At 51.1% G+C, this 23,344-nt stretch overlaps 1 protein-coding gene across 3 annotated transcripts in view; it reads left to right on the top strand.

Annotated features, from left to right (window-relative positions):
* Positions 1-7,203: 7,203 nt before the first annotated feature.
* CHST15 (carbohydrate sulfotransferase 15) overlaps positions 7,204-23,344 on the top strand; it is a 99,963-nt gene continuing 83,822 nt past the window's right edge. Inside the window, exon 1 of one of the 3 annotated variants that reach the window (XM_012531613.3) lies at positions 7,204-7,420. The gene's annotated coding sequence lies outside the window, so the exon portion shown is untranslated. Of the gene's footprint in view, positions 7,421-12,565; positions 12,704-23,344 lie in introns of those variants that run through there. The other 2 variants (XM_033420806.2, XM_033420808.2) reach the window with 2 other exon arrangements.

Below are 23,344 nucleotides of genomic sequence, written 5' to 3'. Positions count from 1 at the left end.
TGTGTGTGTGTGTGTGTGTTTTAATTATATTTAATTTTTGACAAATTTTTATGGTGAATGATAGTGGTCTTTCCATTCATAAGGAAATAACTCATCTTTTATAAGTATATTTTTTAAACTCTTTTTACTGTGGGGCTTTCCGAACACAGACCAGAAATAGAGATGGGTGCCCAACACCCCACCTTCCAGCTCCAACCATCATCAGCCCGTGGCCACTGCCATTTCTCTGTGCCCCACACTCTTCCCACACCCCATTACTGAAGCAACTCCCGGCCACCTTACAGCTTCATCTGTATATATTTCAGTATGTAAATTGCTTCTATGTGAGTGTATTGAAAGAACGTGGTAAGTGAATCACTGCTCCAGATGAAGCAAAATCTGAGAGCTCCCTGCATGACTGGGGGCTGGGGACGCTTATGCGGGCCAGCTTCTTATTGAGTGCGTGAGAAAGCTGCCCCACCCCCACCCCCGGGCCCCTGCCCCAGCGCTGGCACAGGCTTGACACTTGGTTCTCCCTGTCTGTGTCCTTTTAGATTGTGAGCCTCTAGAGGGCAAGGCTGCTGTTCTGGGAGCTCATGAGTGGTGTCCCTGGACCCACTCGGGAAACGTTCCCTGCAGAAGTGATGCGGGCAAGAGCCTCTAGACTTTTGGATTTCCTGACACTGATGTGTGGTAGGCTGAATTTTAAATGACCCCCATCACCTTTGCTCCCAGTGTTATGCCTATGAACGTGTAGGTTACATGGCAAAAGGGACCTTGCGGTTGTAGTTAAGGTTACTAATCAGTCGACCTTAAGATAAGGAGATTATCCTGCATTATGAATATCTTGGATTCTCCTTGGTGGGCTCAATGTAATCACAGAAGCCCTGAAGAGGCAGAAGAGAAGGCAAAGGGGTCCCAAGAGCAAGAAGGACTTGAAATGCTGTTGCTGTTTCACAGATGGAGGAGGCCACGTGAGGAGAAATGAGGGTGACCTCTGAGAGTAGAGACCAAACCCAAGCCAACACCGAGCAAGGAAGCGAGGGTCTCAGTAACCACAAAGAAATGAATCCTGCTAACAACCTGAATGGGCTTGGAAGCACTTTCTCCACAGGACCTGCAGATAGGAACCCAGGCTTGCTGTCCCCTTGATTTTATTCTGGTGAGATCTGAAGCAGAGAACCCACCAGACATCTGACCCACAGAACAGTGATGTAGTCAGTAGGTGTTGTTTTAAGACACTGGGTTTGGGGTAATTTGTTACACAGCTATAGAAGACTGATGCAGACAGTGAACAGATCACCTTCTGTCACTTCTCATGATGGGTAATCAAGATTCTAATGACACTTTGGAGAGAACTTGGTCCCAAGAGATAATCCAGTTCCACCCCCACGTCATGGGCAGGGATGTAAGGCCTGGGGAGGAGAAGGGGCCACACTCACACTGGGTTTTAATGTCATCAAAGAAACTTCTAAGGAAGCAACTTTTCTCTAGTTAACCCTCCATCCAAGAGCAGAAAGTCCCTGGGAATGTTTCATGATGCCATTGTCCCAGAACTCATCTCAGAACGACCATATCTGTTGTCCCTGAGCCACTTTGGGAAGCAGTGGGAAAGGTGCTGATGGGTGTGTGAGAACTGGGAAGGGAGACAGAGGCACAGCTGCGGGGCCTTGGACCCTGCCTGGCAATGTGGACTGGACTCACCTTTGGGTGCAGTGGAGGTATTACAGGTGTTTTATTATGGGGGCTGACATGCTCAGATTTGTGTGTCGGAAAGATGCTGGCTACGCGTGTAGAAAGAACCAGTTAGTGGAGGTCAGGAAAGGAAGCAGAGAGTGTAGCTACAGGCTACTGCAACAGACCCAAGGGAGAGGCGAGATGTGTCCAAACTAGTGGTTCTCAGACTTCAGTGGGTACGGAGTGGGGGAGGGTTGTTAAACATACAGATCCCCAGATACAACCCCCAGAGTTTCAGATCCTGGGGCCTCACTCCAGACCCACTGAGATGGAATCTCTGGTACTGAGGTCCAGGAATCTGCATTTTAAAAACATCCCAGGCTTCTAAGATCGGCCGGGTTGAGAAGATGACGGTGGCTAATGAGAGCTGGGGGTAACAGAGTCAAGAGCTAAGGATGACCCTGGGGCCTCTGCCTCAGGCACCTGGGCAGGTGTGTGGTGGGGACATTCAGAGAGCCAGGGGTTGTGAGGGGTGAAGCAGGTCTGGGTTGAACCAAGCAGCAAAGCTGGGCAGGAAAGGGGTGCAAATCACCAACAGCTGCTTGGAGCCTCTGCGTGTGGGTGTGTCATTCCCCTCCTCCTCCCAAGCAGGGCTTTGTAACGCGTGACTGCATTAAATGCTCAGCCAGGAAAATGAAACGTGTTTAGAAGGTTCAGGTATTTCACAGCTAGGGCAGGCAACGCTGCTCTAAATTTACTAAGTCAACAGCTCATTCTTGCTGTTGGGTGGGCTGGAGATTTCATGACAGAAGCGAGTAAGTGAAAATGCTACCAGCTGTAAACTTTATCTTATTGGCGAAATGTCTATTATGCAGCTAAAAACAGCCAGTTGATAGGCGATGCCCACCAACAGTTGGTAGCAACAGTCTTAGGTGGTGATAACAATGACGTTATGTCTCTTTCATCACCTGTAGGTTCTTTTTATCACCAATTACTGGCCATACGCTCACTCGTGGAGGATGAAGAGGTGATGATGCTGTCATCACTAAAACCACTTAGCGTCTTCATCTGATTTTCCTTCAGAGGTTTCTGCCTGTGCGTTTCGGATCCCCAGTCTTCACTGGTGGGGAAGGCATTTGATTTTAGAAAATAATTTGGTGGACAAGTCGCTAATCAAGCCAGGAAGTTCCAACTGGGTCATTCACTGGATGTGTCCGTTGTGCCAGGCTCTGAGCTAGGGGCTGGGAATACAGAGACTTACCTGACCCTGTTCTTGTCCTCAAAGGGCTTACAGATTTCCCTGGAGGGAACTCAGAATAGAGCTCTAAAACCTTCCAGCTGTGGCAGCATCTTTAGAGTAAGTGAACTGACCCCCGGGGGGCACCCCGTTAGAATAGGCAGCGCTCATGTAAACACACCCATTCCGACGTTTGTTTAAAACTGGCTCCGTTGCTCTCTTCACTGAAGTTTCAATACAGAGTTGAAGTCTGCAGCTTTAAGGAATTTGTTATTATCCTAAATCTGGTTGAGGTTTTGGATCGAGTGTAGGAAATTTTCACAAGAACCTAAATTTCACGTTGATTTGTGGTGCATTAGCATACCAAAATTGGCTTCAAGTGCACTTAATGGATGCATTACTGCAGAAGGGATCTGTCTAACCACAGTATTTTTAAATTTATGAAATTGAAATGCACTTCAGGTTACTGAGCAGTCTAAATTCGTCAAAGTCACAGGGCTGGAAGCAGGTCGTTGCTGGTGGCAGAGATCTGAAGCCAGGTCCAACGAAACAAATTGGAGAGCCTGTGCACTGATCCCCAGGGGCCCCATGGCCCTCAGGTGCAGCCCTTCCCAGCACAGGAACTCTGACTCTGGCAGTCCCCTCCCCTCAATGCTGTCCCCTTGGAAACAACCTCGAGTTGGGGAATAAGCTGAATGTGAATTGAACTTCATCCCAGTCTCTGCTAAAGTGTTAACTGAAAAGTAAGGCGTTAGCTGAAAACTAAGTCCTCTGACATCTAAGAGAGGGCATTCCATTCTGACAGAAGTTTCTTGGAAGACCCCAAATGCTCTGGTCTCAGTGCTCACATGGTGGACTGACCAAAGGCAAGGTTGCGGCTGTTGAGTTGGGGCTTGTAACGAGCAGTGCCCATTGCCCGACCTTATCTCCTTTACCCTTAAGTGGTCTGTTGTCCCCACTTTCAAATTACTGGGCCAGTTCCTGGCACTGTGATTCCCATCCCTAATCCCTTTAAAATGAACTTCCAACAGCAATGCCTCTTGAATCAACAGCTTTAGAAGATGCCAAAGCCGCAGATTCAAGGTCCTTCTCCCCTCCAGGTGGGGAAACTGAGGGTCAGAGAGGGGCTCAAGGGCTTCCAGACAGCTGATGGCAGAAGCAGAACTTGGGTCCCCCAAGCTTCAGTATTTCTTAAGCAAATTGCACATAAGACGCCTGGAGATCAACACAGCTGTGTTTACTTCTTTATTCTCACTGCGCTTACCTGATGGGTGTGCCCACCATGAACTTGAATTCACTGGCACGAGTGCACACTAAAGGTACAGGAGTGGGCTTTGGTCTTTTCCTATGTTGTTTTTTTTCCTGAGCCTCAGTCTCCTCATCTGAAAAATGGGGATTAAATAATATTGGCTCACAAGGCTGTTGTAAAGGTCAAATGATGTAGCACGGGGAAGTACTTAGCAGTGTTTGTCACATGGTGGGGATCTGTAGATCTCCATCCTTAGCAGGGTTCGGAGACTTAATCTTCTTAGTGGCTCCAACATTCACTCCAGTGTGTGGCATAGAGCAGAGGTTCAGGGAGTGTCTGCTGAATGAATGAATGAATGAACGTAGGTTGGGGATCATGGCAGGTCCCTGGTCTTCCAATTTCCTGATGTGCTTGCATTCTCATAGAATCTTTACTCAAGTAATACTTGTCCATTAATTCAATTAACCAGTTCAATAACAGTTCTTATGTGACTATTATATGCAAAACCACTTTCAGTAATATTGATTACAAATAATAACTAATAGTTCTGAGCTCTTACTAGGTCCTAAGAATTATGCTTAATGTTTTTCAAACACTGTATCATTAGTCTTCACACCAGCCCACTGAGGGAATGTATCAGTCAGCCACTTCCACAATAATGCTATGTAACAAAATTTCCAACATTCAATAGCTTGCAACAAGCATTTCCCCCTTGTTCATGTGTTTGTACGTCAGCTGAGGCAGTTCTGAATCCAGGCTGGGTCACTTGGCTCCAGGCTGCAAGTTGAGTTCAGGTCTGCTCCACGTGTGTTTACTCTGGAGCCTTGCTGGAAGAGGCAGCAGCTTCTCAGGATGCGTTCTTCTCATTATGGATCCAAAGCACAGGAGAGCAAGCCCAGCCCTGCAACACATGTCAAGCCTCTGATTCAGTCACATCCTTCAAAATCTCATTGTCTAAAGCAAGTCATATGATCAAGTCCAAAGTCAAGGGATGGGGAAGCACATTCCATGTGCTATGAGGCTGTGACAAAGATGTAGAAGTGTAATACCCCCATGGGGTCAATAATTCAATTTACTGCTTGTAGGGGTCTTATAGGCTCCAGACTGAGGCAAAGAAAGAAGTGACTTGCCCAAGGTCACTCAGCTCGTTGGTGTCAGCAGTAGGGGTTGAAGCCAGACAATTTAATTCCAGAATTATGGAGGCCTACGTGTGCATATGGTGAGGGGATATTCGTTTTCTTAAATTACTTGTATTTTTTTTACCCATTAGTTGCCAATATCATGTTGGCACCAGCCTCTCTCACGGTTACCCATCCATCTACTCACCCACCCAGTCACTCACACGTCTGGTCTTTGGGTATTCTCTCAACTCTCCAGAATAAAAGACTCAAGGGCAATTCTTGGGTGAGTTTTTTTGCAATTAATGTTGAGGGGAAAAATTGTCATCCAGTTAATCTCAGGCACGTATATAAATACCTTTAGAAAGTCCCTGGTGGAATTATATCAAAGCGGCACCATGATTTTACTTAAAAACAGTTTGCTCTGAGTCAGCTGAGATTTCTGAGACCTGAATCTGAAAGTGAGATCTGGGTGGGCCCTGCGCTGTCTCCACAACGGAGTGGTGTGTTTACTTGGAGGGAGGAGAGGAAAGACGAGGTATGTGTGGCTGTGGAATAAGGTTCCACACTCGCTTACAGGAGGGGATTTCCTCCTCTGTGTTTCCACAGAACCTTCCCTGTGTTTGTTTAAACCCATTGCACACTCTGGTCTGACAGCTGCCTGGCCCAGGGCCTCCCTTGCAGAAGCATGCACAACCAACCTTCTTTAACAGCACCCTTCACTGTGTCCCCTGAGGCAATTACTTGAGTATATAAACCTTACTGAAAGGCTGGCTTTTCTTGGGAACTAATAAATAAGCCCCAAAGCCACAACGTGGGTAAGACCTTGAAAAACGGCCTCATCATCTATTGGGAATTGTGAACCCTGCAAAAAGCAGCTCATTGTACTTTCAGAAAAAGCTTTTTGTTTAAAAAAATAATAATGAACAAAAACCACCAAGTGGAGTCTATATGGAAAAAGCAATCTAGTCTGAGATTCTAAGGCTGGTCTCTTTGCTGCATTAATCTTTCTTCGTAGATTTTATGTAAGAGGCATTATTTGCAGGAAAACAAGATACCGTTCTGAAGAATTCCCCTCTCATCCCAGCTTTCCATCTGCAGTTATAATCCTCTGATTGTGACCTCTGCATTAGTTGCCGTGGATGCCGAGCCGAAGTTTATGACCTCAGGGTGGGTTATAGTTTCGGGGGGGGGGGGTGAAATGAAGCCTCAAGCGATCCAAGTCACGTATTTCCAGAAAGAGAGGAAAGGGGGAAAAGGCACCCTCCGGACGCATCCCTCAGCGGTGGGCCAGCGCTTGACACTTATAGAGCATTTTAGCTCCACTCTTGGTTGCTTTGTTGCTTTGAGGACAAGATGCTGGACTGTAGCCATGGGGACACGGGCAGGCAAAAGGCTATGTGACTGAGAACAAGGATTTTTTTTTTTCTGTCCCTTGGACCTGTTTCCTGAGAGGCTGGGCTTGAGTCGAGTCTTCCAGAATTCAAAGTGTCTTTTCTTTAACTGACGGTATCTCCATTCAAGAGCCCGGAGTCGACCACTGGTGCCGCTTCCTTGACCTCGGGCAGCCCAGGTGGTTTCCTGGAGCTGCCACCCCCTGGGCCACTGCGGCCGGCCGGGCTCGGGGTCCCGCTGAGCCTTCCCTCACCGTGGAAGCAAACAGGCTGGGCCGAAGAGCCCGGGAGAGCCTTCTCGGGATGCAAAAATACAACAGAGGGCGCGGAACCCACCAGCGCCGTGGCCTTGAATATCAACGTATGGGCTGGCTCCAGACCGCCAAGTTCGTTAAAAATGTCTCTGGCAGGGTGTCATTGGCAGACTTTAGGGGTTTCGGTTTGCTTTCTATTTGGAATCACCGCATCGCACAAGCCGTGTTTACTTGGAAGGAGAGGGGGCGGGAACCAAACCCACCGCTCCGCGCACACGCCTTTTTCTCACATTCCAGACTCGAGCTGATGTGTGTCAGCGCGACATGGGGCGGGGGGAGGGTTCTTTTCGGATGTTTCATTCGCCATCCGCACGTCACTCCCAAACTTTTCCTCCCTGCGCTCGGGGAGTCAGGTTGACGCGCCCTGGATGAGGGGCTCGAGGCGCGGGGCTGGGCGCGCTCCCGCGGAGCCGGAGCCGAAGAGGCTCCCGGGCTGGACTCGGCCTTCTCAGGTACAAGTTGGGTGCCAGGCGCGGCGGAGGGGGCGGCGACGAGCGGCGGGTGGTGTCTGGCTCCGGGCTCCGGCGCCCCTCCGCGTTCTGGCCGGGCAGCGCCGGGGGCGACCCGGGCTGGGCGTAGGGAGTCCGGCCTGGCGGAGGCTGCGCGCAGCCTCACTCCCCGCGGCGCTCCCGGCGCGGCGGCAGCGGCGGCGGCGACGACGGCCCAGGCAGACAATGAACTTGCGAGCGCGCGGAGCCGAGGCAGGTTTGGGCCCCGCGACCCTCGGCCCAGTCTCCCCGAGGCAACCGCGGCCCCCAGCCGAGGGCGTCCCCTCGCCGCCGGTTCTGGCCGTGCTCTGGGCGCCCCGCGCGCTGGGGACCCCGCGGGAAGGGTCGCACGCCCCCCTCCCCGGCTCGGGAAAATGCGGTCGGAGCTCGGGGACGGGGTACTCGGCGGCGGGGTGGTGGCGCCGCGGACAGCCTGAGGCCGGCGGGGGGGCGCACGCCACGGGGCACGCACGGGGTGGCTGTCCAGGAGAACGACCCCAGGAGTCGGAATCGGGGCGGCGCGCTGCAGGCGGAGGACCGACGGACCGACAGATCGGTGCTTTCTCCGTAAGAGCGCGCTTTGGGTGGGGATGGGGGTGGGGGTGGGGATTCCCCAGCCTTGCGCTCCGCTTCCCGGCGCACTTCTGGGAAGTTTCCAGGCGCGGCCCGAGGCAGGTAGGTGTGCATCTGCCACTCTTTCCTGGACTCGGGTTCAGAACCGCCTCCTCGCCCCGGCTCCAGTCCTGCGGCCACACTGGGAGGGGAGGCTTGGTGTGTGTTGGGGGTGTCCCAGGCGCCGAAGCCTGTGGGACCGGGTTCCGGGAGGGGGACCGCGGGGGCGGGCCTGGGAGGAGACGGGGGCGCGGCGAGGCCCGGGGCGTCCTGAACTTTTGCTCCCCGCTCCCTCTTTCTTCCTCCCCGCCCCCTGCCCCCTCCCAGCTCAGGAGGCGGCGTGACTCCGGAGTAGCCGGCGCTTCCCGGCTGCGGTGGCGGCGGCGGCGGCGTCCCCGGCCGGCCTGGGCGCGGCGAGCCGAGCGCTGCAGGTCTGAGCCGAGTGGCGCGGCGGGGCGGCCGGGCGGTGGAGCTGCGGGGTGACGAAGCTGTGGGGAGCCGGGGTGGCAACGGCCCCTGCGCGGGGGCGACGCTGCCGATCGTGATGGAGCCCGAGTCTGTTGGGTTGTGTGTGCGGGTGGAGAGGACTTGGCGGCCGTGGGCGGATGGCGGGCGGCTCGTGGCGCAGTTGGCCCCCTTGGAGCCCCCTAGGATCTTGGGATGGAGGCGCCCGGGAGAAGGGAACCTCGCCTTTGGGGGAATGAATGAAGAGCTGTGGAAGCGCCTTCCGACTCCTCCGGGCGAACGGATTGGCCGGCGCGCGCGCTTGTGTGTGCTTGTGTGTTTAGGATCTGGAGCCGCCAGGGTCCTGGGCGCGGCTGCTCGACCGCCCCGTCGCGGTCCTGGTGCCCACGTTGCCCGTCCGCCCAGCGCCCGGGGTCGGCCCGCGGGGCTGGAGCGGCGGGTGTGGACTGAAGGCTGGGGCTTGGGTGCCGGCTGTAGGCAGCTGGACGTCCGCGCCTCGAGCAGGGAGGTTCGAGAAGGAGGCGGCAAAGCCTGGGGCTGAGACTCGCTCCTCCGGCCCCCAGTTTCCGGTTCCCCGAGGCCCTTCGCTGCATTCACGTTGGGTGAGTTGATGGTACGGAGTTCTGGGGAATGAAGTTGTATGTCCAGGAAGCCGCAGGACGCCCCGGGAAGGGATGTGGCGCGCTGTTCTGTGAGGCTGAGCCGAGGGCTTCGCAGGGCCCCAGCTCCTCTTTCCGCAACTGCGGTTCCTAAGAGGGCAGCCAGCCAGCCGGTGTTGGAGCAGAAAGCAGCCCGGGGGCACGTGCACCCGCTGAGGCGTCCAGGTGGAAACTGAGGCGTCCAGGTGGAAACTGAGGCCTGGAGATTTGCCCCAAGTTCCTCTAGAACCTCGCACACCATTTTCCATGCCCAGCTTTCCTGCTCCCGCCCCCTTCCCAAATGGTGCAAAATCAGGAACCCTCCCTTCCAGAACGTGGCACTTATTAATTTTACCAACTGTACGTTGAATCAGGCCGTCTTGAGGTGCAAATCATATATGATTTTGTTTAAAATAGCATGGGCATAAAAATGCCTTTTTATGAGGTAGTTTTTAATCAAATACGTTTTTGTCTCTAATACTCCTGAAAGATTGGCAGGAAAATGTTTTCCTTGCCTCCTGCTGCATGGGGAAACTGAGCCAGCCAGGTGAAGCAGCTTGCCGTGGTCTCTCTCAGTGCATAGGTGCGTAGTTGAGCCAGAAGTGGAGCTGCAGGGCTCTTCTTCCCTCCCAGGTCCAGCTCCCCGGGAGAACCATTTCTAGGGCCCTCTGAAGGAAATTCAATAATGTTTTTGTGTTTTTTTTCTCTGGGTATTGTATGACTGCAGTGAGCAGGGTTAATTCATCCAGGATATTGTGTGTGGGAGGTGGAGAGGCGGGTTTGTCCATAGTGGATCCCACGTGAGCCTTGCTTTTCTTTGATGGTTAGATGGCCAGGCATCCCAGCACCGTCACTGTGGCTGCCGTGAGGCCTCTGTGTCTGCACCTTTCTTCTCCTCTGTTGCTGCTGCCCCTGGCCAGAAGAGGTGAGGAATTTGATTTTCTGCTGGCCTGAAAGAGAGAAGATTAATCCCTGCATCTGGAAGAGGCTATGTTTACAGGAAAGTTTGGGAGAGGCTGGGAAGTGGACTCTGCTTACTTGGTGTCTGGAGAAAGAGCAGAAAAGAAACTCCAAGTCAACCAGCTGGGCCACGGGAGCCCCAGGCTCTTGGAACCTGCACTAGCAGAAGCTTTAGGTTAGGGCTGGGTTGTGATTAGACTGTGGCTGTCCAAGGCCACCTAGGGCCTGGCTGGAGGTGGCCCGGCTAGCATCCGCCTGGCATCTGCCGATGGCATGGATAGCATCCGCGTCCAGGCGAGCTCTGGGGGATGGGGAGAGGGGAGACACTCTGGGGCTGCCCTGGGCAGGTGAGCACATGCCCTACCTAAGGAGGGCAGCTTTGGCTCAGCTCCAGCCAGTTGGGGGGGGAAAAATCGACTTGACAGGTCTTGTTACTTCTCAAGAGAATTCTTGAGTCTGGACATTTAAGTGTGGGCTCCAGTGCTACAAGTAGGGGGTGGGGTGAGTACTCTGCCAGGAGGTCTGAAGCTTGACGTCTGGCCCTGTGTCTGTGTACTGGGGAGGGCATCCCACTGTCAGAGACCTGTGACACCTGACGGGGCATGGGGATCGCATCTCCCCGAGGCCGAGGGATTGAGAATTGACGGGAGCCCGATGTGCCTGTGGCCATGTGCCCGGCTGCTTCATGTGCCGTGTGTCATGCATCCATTCAATAGCTATTTGATGAATTCTTTTGTTTTTAATTTCATTTATTTATTATACAGCAGGTTCTTATTAGTTATCTATTTTATACATATTAGTGTATATACGTCAATCGCAATCTCCCAGTTCATCCCACCACCACCCCCCTTCCCCCCTTGGTGTGCATACATTTGTTCTCTACATCTGTGTCTCTATTTCTGCCTTGCAAAGCGATGAATTCTTGTCATGTGGAAAGAGACACCCTGCCTAAAACTTTTCATATAATTTCATTATCAAATAGTACGCCATGTTAAGATAGAGTCCCAGCCCTCGGAGGAAGGGAGCAGGCAAAAATGTCTGTACCTGATGGACAAATGAACAGTGAACTGCGTTCAAAGGTGGGCAGGACAGAAAGGCAAGGAAAGTGAGAGGTGGGTTGTATAGGAGGAGAGTCTCCTTTTCCTGATGTGGAAATTGAGGCTCGGAGCAGTGGGTCTGAGGTCACACAGCCCAGAAGTGGAAAGTCAGCCCAGGTCTCTGATTCTCCAGCTCCTGGGCCGGCTCTTTCATCCCACCCTGCTGGACTGGAGCCTCTTGGAAACTCCTAGATGAATGGACCTTCGCTGTGGTGGGGAGCTCTTGCTTCCTGTCCCTGTATCCAGACCCTGTCCTGGTCCCCAGGTCTCAGCAGGCCCTGGATTGCCAGGTGTCATTTGGGATGCATTTGTATGAGAGAGGAGTTTCCTTAAATTCTAACAACAGAAACTAGTTTGAAACGTAGCTGGCCTGGCAGTGTCACCGTGTGAGCACTCTGTCACTGGGCATCTCTTGAGCAGCACGTGATTTAGAAGCGACACTTGCAGCCACTGGTGAGAATGGTACATTCACCTGAAAGTCAGGATGCTCAGGTGATGTCGACTGAGTTCCGCCGGAACTGTGTTGCTTTGCTGTGAATCCAGAGCCCGTCTTCTCACTTAGCTAACAACGTACTGGGAGACTGTTTGGACTTGCACAGGGTCTTTCGTTATTGTTCTCAAGTGCTGGGGTCTGATTTCCTTCCTGAGACGCTCATCCTTTAAAAGGAAGCACTGGGACGAGATGATTTATGTGTAGACCCGTGTCTTCACAGCATGAAATGAAGCATAGAGGTGGGAGTTGTCTACTGAGTATCCAGTCTCCATATCTAGGAAGAAAAGTAAAGGTTTTTTGTGGATTTGGGCCAATACAGAATATATATATATTTTAAGTACGGGGGTTGGGGAGGAAGACATTTGGTCATAACAGCTGTCATTTGCTGGGCCCCTACTGGTTCCCAGCTGGCCCTGTGCCAGCCAGGTCAGACAGGTGTCCCCCTTTGTCTCAATCAGAGGGCAGGGAGGCTCTTGGAGACCACAGGGAAGAAGCTTTCAGTCATCCGGATGTGCAGGAGCTAGGAGCACGGAATGGCAGTGGAGGAAGGAGGGAAAGGGGGCTGGAGGTGGAGAAAAACAATCCTGGCTCTAGAAGGGGAAGGCGGGCGTGAATCAGCAAGTGGTAAGGGGCGGGGAGGTGGCAGGAGAAAGCAGGTTCTCAGTCTCTGCTGATTTCGAAAAGGATGTACAGGAAACGCGAGCGGCCTCTTTCATCAGCAGCAGCTACATGCAGCATTGATGCCTTCTTCCAGGTGCAGGCCCAGGGCCAGGTGCGTGGGAGCTGAGAGGCAGCGCTCAGAGCAGTAGGCGAGGCAGAACTTGCAAGTCGGAGTTCCACAGTGCTGCCCAGAGTGCGGCAGGAGTCTGCATTAGCGACTCTGACATTGGAGTGGTCTGGGGCGACTTCACCCCTGGCCTGAGAGCTGGGGTCCTCTACATGACAATACCTGCCCGGCACTTGGAGCGGTGCCTGGCATACAGTAAGTGCTTAAGAAAACATCGGCTTTTGTGGTATTCTTCAGCTCTAGAGCTCATAACCAGGGACGGGGGGGCGTCTCTGATCCCTCTGAAATTGCACGTACAGTCTTTTATGTAGATGTGTATATTTCTTGGTGTGTGTTGGGGGTGGAATTCTGGCATATTCTACCTCAGAGGACTTCTCTTACACCCCGTAAGACCGGGAGCCCCAGGACACATTGGATTCTAGTCAGGCTGGTTGCTTCACCTCTCTGGGCTATTTCTTCATCTGTGCAAAGAGGGGCCTGGATCCACAGTTGCCCTCTGGGATGCTTCCAGCGGAACGCTGTGGACAGGCTGTAGGTCAGTTTGGCTGTGCTCCCATGAGATGCGCTTAAGCCCAGGGCAGACCAGGAAATGTGCTGGGGTGGCTGGCTTTTGAATGTTACATCTTGAGCACCACTGTAAGCATCAGAGAGTCCTGAGTAGGTGTGGGGGGGGGCCTTTTTGCCGGGGCAGGCTCTCCCTGACACCTATGCTACATTTCTAGAGTTTGTCCTGGTCCAGGCCTTTCAGGTCTCTGAAGAAAGTGAGGCTGGTGGATCCTCAAAAGCAGAGAGTATCATTATAATGGAAACCTGGACACTTTCCAGAATCGTGTTTGTGATAAAAATATTGAAACAGGCAGCCTAGTTACCCAGGTGCCTGGAAAATACCCCAGCATGGGCAAATAATTAGATTACAAGGCAGGCGCAATTGTTTTTTCTAGTGATATGCGGGAACCTGGTGGTTTCACGTCTTCTCTTGAAATGGAGTATGTGTTTGCTGGCCCTTTTTGCTCCCTGTGGTCAAAAACATAGTGGAGTGGCCTCTGAGGGGGAAAGGACATGAGAGTTGGCAATTCTGTCCCTCTCGGGGCAGCCCTGGATCTTGGGGGGAAGTTCTGTCCTGCTCTGCTGTGCCCTTGTAGGGAGCTGCCCCCAGGGCCGGGGCCCGTGGCACATTTGCTGTGATGTTAGAAGGTGCATTTCAGAGTCTGAGAGGTCTGTGAAGGTGTGTTATTTTCTCACCCCTTGTTGAAAGGGGTCTGGGCAGCTCTGTCTGCCCTTCGTGACACACGTTAACTGACTCGGGCTGGATGAAGTGAGCTCGGCCAGCACCTTCATTTTCCAATCAACCAAATGTTTGGTGCCCATCATGGAGATGTTCTTTTAGCCTGGGTGTTGAATCCTGTATAGGCCCTTGGAGGTGGTGGGGTGAGCCTGGGCACCCCGTTGACCTGCGTTTGATCATGACCCTGGGCAAGTGGTTTAATCTCCTTGTGCCTCGGTTTCCTCACCTGTAAAGTGGGGTTAATAATCTCTTCCTTGTCCTTGTAGTGTAGTTTGAGTACCAGTAGTACAAGTTAGGGTTCAAGGGAGCTCCCCAAACTGAACTCCTCTTTCCTGGCCAAGTTCTGAACTTACAGAGAGAGAGGGGAGGAGAAAGATAGGTGGAGGTAAAAATGCAATGTTTGTTCCCGACTGAAGTAGACATAGTAGAATGTGATTGAACCGGTGGGCACGTGGGCATCGCAATCCTCAAGTGAGAAGTGGGCAGTTAGGCCGGCTGACCTCCCCTGAGTCACAGGTCCAGTGGGAAAGCGGCAGCCTCTCCCTGGGCCGGCCCCCTTCCTCCACAGGGTAGCCAGCAGGGGGCAGTGCCTACTCTGTGTGGGAAGAGGCAAGGCCAGGCTACCTGTGTCTAGGTCCTCCTTGCACACTCCTGGGATGGGGGTGGATGGACACCACCAGGTGTAGACACAGGTGGTGGTACACAGGTGGCGCTGTCTCCACGAGGAAGAAACATCAGGAGTGGGCAAGACGATACCCCCCCATCCCTCCACACACAGCAAATAATAAGTACTTAGCCCCGGGCCTGACCCACGGGGGCGGGGGGCAGGGGTTTGGGGCTGGCACGTGGTACCTATTAGGCATAAATTGATAAGGGCAGCATTAGATATGCAGTTGATAAGGATATTGAGGGGGACACTGAGATTAGGAAGTGAGCCTGTTAACCAGGCCTTGTTATCTGTAGAGCATGGCAGTGATTAGCCAGATTGAGATAATGATTAGCCTTTGTGACACACATGTAATTTACAAGGGGCGGGGGTGCCCCCGGAGCCACTGGCTGGCTGACAGCCTGGTAGCCTGAGTGGGAGAGCCTTTTCTGCCTCCTCTTGGTTCTCCCTCCCGGTTCATCCCAGGGGGGAACTGTGGATCCAGCCTCCTCTTTGCATGGCCTGAACCTTCATCAGCCCCCGGCCCCCCGTCCCATCACCACCTTCGGGAAGCTTTGCCAGTTCTTTGCCATCTCTCCATATCCTCCCATCCAGGTGTTACCGTCCTCCTCTGAGTGTCTGCAATTCTACGCTATTGAACTCAACCTACTTTATACCACGTTCTTTCTAGTTTTCCTGGATGTGTGGTCCACTCACCCATGCCCAGCAAACCTCTCAAGGGTGATGAGGCTGTCTGGGGGCCCACTCAGTCGCGAGAGTTGAATGAATGCTCAAAAGCCAGCTAGTCCTGGAGGAAGGGCTGTGATGGATTTCACGTGGGCCTCTGGGTGTGCATCCAGAAGACAGAAAAGTATCCCCAATTCGGCAGCATATGGTGCAGGAGTGTTAATGCTTGTCGCTAAATTTCTGCAGGAGTCAAGAGCCTAATGTAATAACCTTGGATTTCCTGACACTAGAGTTTTGGGCTATTAAAAGGTAGTGAGCCCAGTTTTTTGTGTCTTGAGAATCTTGGGGATAAACGTTATGGAATTTCGGTTGGTATTTCAGGAATAGAAGTCAGGAGCCATTTACTCAGGAAAGAAATGTTGAGGCCGTTAGTGTTTCTTATGGCCAGTATAAATAGCTTGTCTTTAAGTTCCATGCTCCTTTGTTTGGAATGTAAATATTTGCGTTAAAAATATAAAGTATGTCCCGGCATGTATTTATAGGGACCATAATTTCCAAACCAAAAATCAGACTATTGGTCTACAGAGGATTACTGCCTCTGATTCAAGAACCTGTTTATGTAAAGTCTTCCAAATGTACGCACAGAACCGTATTTGCTTTGTGTACAGAAGGGATCTCCAGGATTACAAGAAAGCGGAGTTGCCCCAGGGAATTGGGCCAAGTAGTTGGGTTTCCCGACAGACACTTATGATCACGCTGTTAAGTTGCAACCACCCCAGGGCAGGGCGAAGTTTTGGCCCAGGTCCCGTGGGACCGGCCGGCTTCTCCGTCCTCAGTCTCCTAGACATCCAGGTGGGAGTTGGCCGCAGCTGGCTCATCTCTGGGTCATGTAACCAGACGCCTGATTTCAGAATTGCTGTTGCCGTAGGAAGATGTGAGAAGAATGCGGGGATTGGTGTTCTTTCCGCCATCTCGTTTCTGGTTCAAGGATGAACTCTGAGGGCCCCTGGAGGCTGTCATCCTCCATCAGATTCTTGGGGCAGTTTAGCTTTTTAATTTTCCATGAAGAAAAGTGCAGATTTGTCAGACATTTGCTGGAGGCAGGATATCACCGCTTATTTGGTCTCCGCCCTCTTCTTTGGAATGAGAGATTGGGGGCTGCGCCAGGGCCTCTGCTCCTGGCAGAGTGTGTGTGTGTGTGTGTGTGTGTGTGTGTGTGTGTGTTGGGTGGGTTTATTCTCCAAACTCTCTGTTGGCAGCCCTCGATGGAAAGCCTCTCTCCAGAGTCTCAACAAATACAGAGTGGGGGGATGTCTGGTCTGTTGGAGAGGGCCAACCTAGTCCATAAGCCAGCCCTGAATCCAGGCTCATCCCCTGCCTGGAATCCTCCCTATCATCACAGGGTGAAGGACAAATGAGTGGGGACCCAGGGGGGGTCTTGGCAGGGCCGGGGACCCCAACTCTGGCCTCTGTTTGGCTGCTACCAGGACCTCCTTTGTCTGGCATCCCAGCCAGCCCAGGGCCCTTCTCTCTGGTGGGACCAACACCTCCTCTCCCACTGGACACTGTTGCCTTAGGACTGGGACTCAGTTTTGAGGTAGCAGGACTCCTCCTCTGTCTTGCAAAGGGGATGGTGTCCTGGCTATAGGAGTTTCAAGCATCTTTCTGCTTGGGGTCCCAGGATGCTGAACCCCACCCAGGGGAGGAAGTAAAGCAGGGTGGTGGTCTGAGGGGAGGGGTGTGGAGAGCTGAGTTGTAGGCCCACGCTGCCTGTTTACCATCCAGCATTAAGCACTAAACTTCCCCTGTTTGTCTCTTACTTTGACCCATCAGTATTTCTTGTCTGAAAGAAACACCGTCTGGGCTTAGAAATGGTGAGTCCTTCGGGAGGACCATCTTCCTGTGTACCTGGGTGTTCTTGAACCGTGGGAAGCTCACGATTGCCTTCTCTTTGGTCATCTGTAGCCTGACCTTCACTGATGGGGCCGTCCCTTATTCTGTCACAATTCTCTATAAAGATAATAGTTCCAGGAAGGCCCCATCCAACCCCCCTTCAGGCCAATAATCCAAGCGCACTATTTTGAAAGTCAGAGGAAACAGCTGCTTTTAGGACATATTGAACTTGGCTAAGAAAGTTATCAGCGGCAGTAAATGAGAGGATGAAAGAAGGCTCCGATTAATGAAAGTGGGATCAGCCTGATATCTGTGTTGCCCTAGCTTTGAAAAGCTGTTCATACCTGCTCTGTAGCAGTTTCTGTGAGAAATTAGATATGGAAAGATGTACAAAAGGGAAGAGTGAGCTTAACAAATGTGGCCTCTTTATTGGAAATAGCTTCCAGGAAAAAAAAAAATCTTTTGCCCGTGGGTCGACAGCTGAAAATCCATGGACCTTTTGCATTGTTCACAATCTGGCTCAGAGAATAAAAGTGATGTATTGGAAAGTAGATGAAACCTCAGTTGCCATTTAGATGGTAGAAAATAAATTTGCTTTTGGCTGTTAAAACTGAAACAAATCAATAGGAAAATGCAGGTCTGCCCACATTTAAGTCAGCAGCTTCTTTTTTTCTGTGTGTGTGTGGGTTTATGTACCTTTGGATCAGTTATGAAGGTACAGGATTGTTTAGGGAGACGTGTGTGTGTGTGTGTGTGCGCGCGTGCATGTATTTATGTGTATATATATTTATTTTATGAAGTTCTCATCTGATATTTTTAATGTGAATTTTATTTTTATTTTTTTATACAGCAGATTCTTATTAGTTATCTATTTTATACATATTAGTGTATATATGTCAATCCCAATCTCCCAAATCATGCAACAGACATTTTTGCCCATTCAACCTGTCCTTTTTATAAAACAGCTTTAATGAGATGTAGTTCACATAACATAAAATTCACCCATTTAAAGTATACAATTCTGTAGTTTTTAGTATGTTCACAGACATGTGCAACCAGAACCTCATGTAATTTTAGAACACTTCATTGTATCAAAAAGAAACCATGTACCTATTAGCTATCAGCCCTCTCTCTCTCCATTCACCCCCCACCCTCCAGCCTTAAGCAACCAGGGATCTATTTTCTATCTCTATTGATTTCTCTATTCTGGACTTCAGGTGAATGAAATCATATAATATGTTTTTTGTGTGGGTCTCATTTCTTTCGCTTAACATAATGTTTTATGGTTCATCCATATGGTAGCTTATATCAGTACTTCATTCCTTTTTATGGCCAAATAATATTCCATTGTATGAATAGACCACATTTTATTTATCCATTCATCTGTTGATAGACATTTGGGCGTTCTCCACCTGTTGGCCCTTATGAATAGTGCTGCTATAAACATTCATTTATGAGTTTTTGTGTGGACATGTTTCCATTTCTAGAATTAAAATTTATGAGGTATTTTTACTTGCTTTTAATAATAAGATTCATTTACTTTTTTTTTTTTTGCGGTACACGGGCCTCTCACTGCTGTGGCCTCTCCTGTTGCAGAGCACAGGCTCCGGACGCGCAGGCTCAGTGGCCATGGCTCACGGGCCCAGCCGCTCCGCGGCATGTGGGATCCTCTCGGACCGGGGCACGAACCCGCGTGCCCCTGCATCGGCAGGTGGACTCCCAACCACTGCGCCACCAGGGAAACCCTCATTTACTTTTTTATATGCTTTTTCCCTGGCCCTAGAGAAGGCTTGATTCTCAGATGAGGTACTGATCCCCACCTGAATTGTCTGGATTTTAGAGCTTGGAAAGGGCTTCAGGGAAACATAGTCCAGCCCCATTTTGTAGATGGGGAAACCGAAGCCCAGAGAGGCCACACAGAGTCAGGACTGAATCTGGGTTTTCAGAGTCAGTCCAGTTACCCTGAACGTTTTCCCTGAGCGCTTAGTAAAACCGCAGGTCACCCTCTTGATTGGCTGGGGACAATAAACACAGGCTGGTTGGGTGGACAGACGGTGACCGCCTGGCCCAAGCCCACTATTCTAATCCCCTTTGATCTGCAAAGGCCCCAGAACAACTCATCCTCCACCAGCTGCCAAACGAGAACTGCAGCTCGTGGCTCCTGGCGCCAGTGCCTTCTGAGTCCCTCCCCTGCAGCTACGGGAGGCCAGCGCTTATCCGGAGAGTAATTAAATTAGGAACCAATTCAGAGAATGAAATTGTATCTGATCTGGCCAAGCCCATAAACAAGGGGCTGTGGTTGTGACTCCAGGGTACATTATGAAGTTGTTTTTGAAAGAGTTAGGCTGGGCCACAGCAAGGAAGGAAATGTGCGGGACCTGCAGACAGCTTTCCCGGGTGGGTGTGTTGCAAGGGCTGGGGGTGCGTCCCGGGGTGTTGAGCTGAATCCCCAGACTAGCTTTTGTTTTTTTGTTTTTTCCTAGTTTTATTGAGATATAATTGACATATAACATTGTATTAAAGTATACAACATAATGATTTGATACATGTTTATATTGCAAAATGATCACCACAATAGGTTTAGCTGACATCCATCACCTCACGTAGTTGCAATTTTTTTTCTTGTGATGAGAACTTTTAAGATTTACTCTCAGCAACTTTCAAAAACACAATACAGGGCTTCCCTGGTGGCGCAGTGGTTGAGAGTCTGCCTGACGATGCAGGGGACGTGGGTTCGTGCCCCGGTCCGGGAAGATCCCACATGCCGCGGAGTGGCTGGGCCCCTGAGCCATGGCCGCTGAGCCTGCGCGTCCGGAGCCTGTGCTCCATGACGAGAGAGGCCACAACAGTGAGAGGCCCGCATACCGCAAAAAAACAAACAAACAAAACAAACAATACAGTATTGTTAACTATAGTCACCATGCTGTAAATTAGATTCCCCAGAACTTATTTATCTTATAACTGGAAGTTTGTACCTTTTGACCACCTTCACTCATTTCCCCTCCCCTCAGCCTTCCCTACCCCCCAACAATCAACAGTCTGTTGTCTGAACCTTATCATTCAGCTAGCTCTAGCTTTTGGTTGTCTCTCTTTTTTTTTTTTGGAATTTTATATTATTTATTTTTTGTTACGGCAGGTCCTTATTAGTCATCAGTTTTATACACATCAGTGTATACATGTCAATCCCAATTGCCCAATTCATCACACCCCGCCCCCCCCAGACTAGCTTTTTTTTTTCCTAAAGAAGATGTTGGGGGTAGGAGTTTATTATTTATTTATTTTATTTTTGCTGTGTTGGGTCTTCGTCTCTGTGCGAGGGCTATCTCTAGTTGTGGCAAGCGGGGGCCACTCTTCATCGCCGTGCGCGGGCCTCTCACTATCGCGGCCTCTCTTGTTGGGGAGCACAGGCTCCAGACGCGCAGGCTCAGTACTTGTGGCTCACGGGCCCAGTTGCTCCGCGGCATGTGGGATCTTCCCAGACCAGGGCTCAAACCCGTGTCCCCTGCATTAGCAGGCAGATTTTCAACCACTGCGCCACCAGGGAAGCGCCTAGCTTTTGTTTTGTGACTGCAATGTTCTCGATGCTTAGGAAAGTTCACCTGCTAAGATCCTCCTGGATACATTTCACGCTGTTATCGTTGACCTCTACAACTGTGATCAGAAGGAAACTTTGCAGGAGGCTCGTTGACTCTAAATCCAGGTGCCACATCAGAACTCCTGTGGGGTGTTTTGAAAGAAATATGCATATACTCCAGTCCTCCATGAGTTCTTCAGGGGTTGGCCCAGGGCATCTCTGTGTGTGTGTGTGTGTGTGTGTGTGTGTGCTCACATGTGCTCACATGTGCTCATGTTCGTACATGGGTGCGTGTGTTAAGCTCTTTAGTTAATAAGATGGAATGTAGCAGTGATTGTAATTGTTCCCCTGAGGAGGATTTCCAGTCCTTCCATGGCAAAGATGGGGGACAGGTAATCTGCAGAAATCTCAGGAGTGATCCTCTTCTGTCCTCAATCTGTCCTCAACTGTGACTCTCTTTGGGTTCCTTGATCAGATTCCCTGGATGTAACTAATATACATGTTCCATCACTGCAGCATCTGTGGGATTTTAGCTCTGGTTTCCTTCTCTGCATGAATGGCCCAGCCAGAGACCCAGGAGTCTCCTTGGCCCTTAGCTGGTCAGTGCAGGAATTACCTCCTTTCCCTCTCTGCCACTAGAAGGTATTTGTCCCTTTAGGATAGGAGGTGTGTCTCACTCAACGTTATATCTCCAGGACCCAGCCCATGGGAAAGAATGGTTGGATGGATGGACAAATGGATGAAAGGAGAAAAGGCAAGAATACACTGATTGATTGAAAACCTCGACCCACAGTGCGGAAATGGCAAGGGTCTTACCGGTCGTCTGGGTTGTTTTCCTGTCCTGCTTACCCCCCTTTTACAGCTGGAGAAACCGAGACCTGGGGGGTGAAATGACTTGCCCCTGATCCTTCAACTTCGTTAACGAAGACCATTTGAGAGCCTGACCCTTCATCTTCAACTCTTCTGACTCAGGCTCTGCAGCCCCCTTTTTTTTTTTTTTTTTTTTAGCGGTATGCGGGCCTCTGTTGTGGCCTCTCCCATTGCAGAGCACAGGCTCCGGACGCGCAGGCTCAGCGGCCATGGCTCACGGACCCAGCCGCTCCGCGGCATGTGGGACCTTCCCAGACCGGGGCACGAACCCACGTCCCCTGCATCGGCAGGCGCACTCCCAACCACTGCGCCACCAGGGAAGCCCTGCACCCCCTTTAAGAGCCACCCTCCAGTGATTGAGGGCCCACCGTGTGCCCAATGCTGTCCTAGGAGCTGGGAATCCAGCAGTAATTAGACCGACAGGGTCCCTGCACTCACAGAGTGTATATTCTCATGGATGAGTTCACGAATATCAGAGAACAGACAATAATAAGTGCTATGGGATGGGAAGTGACTGTCTGGGTGATCGGAGAAGGCCTTTCCGAAAAGGTGGCATCTAAGCTGATTCTTGAATGACAAGAAGGCACCACCGTCTGCAGCTCGGGAAGAGCCTCCCAGGCAGAGGGAACAGCCAATGCCAAGATCCCAGGAGGGGATCAGTTGGTGGGATGGGATCAGGCGGGCTTGGGAGAGCTGGTCAGAGGACTTGGTTCATAGCACCCTTGGGTTGATGCCCGTTGTTTTCTGTTCTACATCCCCTGAATTTTCCTTTACAGCTTCGCTTTCTCACTGTCTCATCTCTGGGTGAAGAACCCTTGTTCCCTGCCGGCTGGCCCACGGCTGCTGCAGTTTCAAAAAGCAGGGCTGGTGAGAAGCAAAGAAAACCGCCATCCTCCTTGTCCTCTCACTTAGGGTTTGAGAGCAGAAGTTATTTTCTTTCTTTCTTTCTTTTTTTTTTTTTTGCGGTACGCGGGCCTCTCACTGTTGCGGCCTCTCCCGTTGCGGAGCACAGGCTGCGGACGCGCAGGCTCAGCGGCCATGGCTTACGGGCCCGGCCGCTCCGTGGCACGTGGGATCTTCCCGGACCGGGGCACGAACCCGCGTCCCCTGCATCGGCAGGCGGACTCTCAACCACTGCGCCACCAGGGAAGCCCTGCCCTCATGTTTTCAGGCCACTGCATCTCTGGTCCCAGTTCTCACTGACTGCTCTGTGTCCTGGGGCTGCTTACTTGACTTCTCTGAGCCTCTTTCCTCACCTGCAACATGAGGGGCTTGGCTGAGAAGATGTCATGTCCCTTCTGTCTTTGAGTGCAGTTGGTTTTACTGGTGAAAACAGTTATATCAGTAGAGGAAGAAACACTTCAAAGAGCTGAGTGAAATTTCTACCCTGTCCCTTGTAGGGACTTTTAAGGTTGGAAAGATTTCTGCTGCCTAATTTGGTTTGATGGGAACCTCAATTCCAATTGAATTATGCTCTGGTGTATTTTAATTAAACCATCTACAAACTGATTTCTTAAAGACGCAAAATCCCCATGCATTGTGCTGTGTCTGAACCCCCTACATTCAGCTCTGGGTCAGAGTGATGCTTGTAATAACCGGAAGGTGTTGTGTGAAGCTGCTTACGGCCAGCCTCATGGACTGCATTAATCGTGAGATGCCACCAGAACGTGATGCGAGGACGTTATCAGCAGATACGTAATTGATTTTGCATCCTCCGCAAAGGAAGGTTAAAATGAAGCTTGTTGGTAAATGGTATTTAAACCTCGTTGTCTGCGGACGAGTTGTAAAAACTAACAGAGTGGAGCACTTGTGGAAGGGCTTAATTTTTTTTTTTTTCAGATTGTGGAATGAGTTCATCCCTCAACTAAGGTAAAGATTTTC

This window comes from Orcinus orca, chromosome 14 (genome assembly GCF_937001465.1).
Source record: "Orcinus orca chromosome 14, mOrcOrc1.1, whole genome shotgun sequence".
Lineage (NCBI taxonomy): Eukaryota > Metazoa > Chordata > Mammalia > Artiodactyla > Delphinidae > Orcinus > Orcinus orca.
Note: the sequence above shows the minus strand (reverse complement) of the source record. Positions and strands in the feature narration are given on the sequence as shown.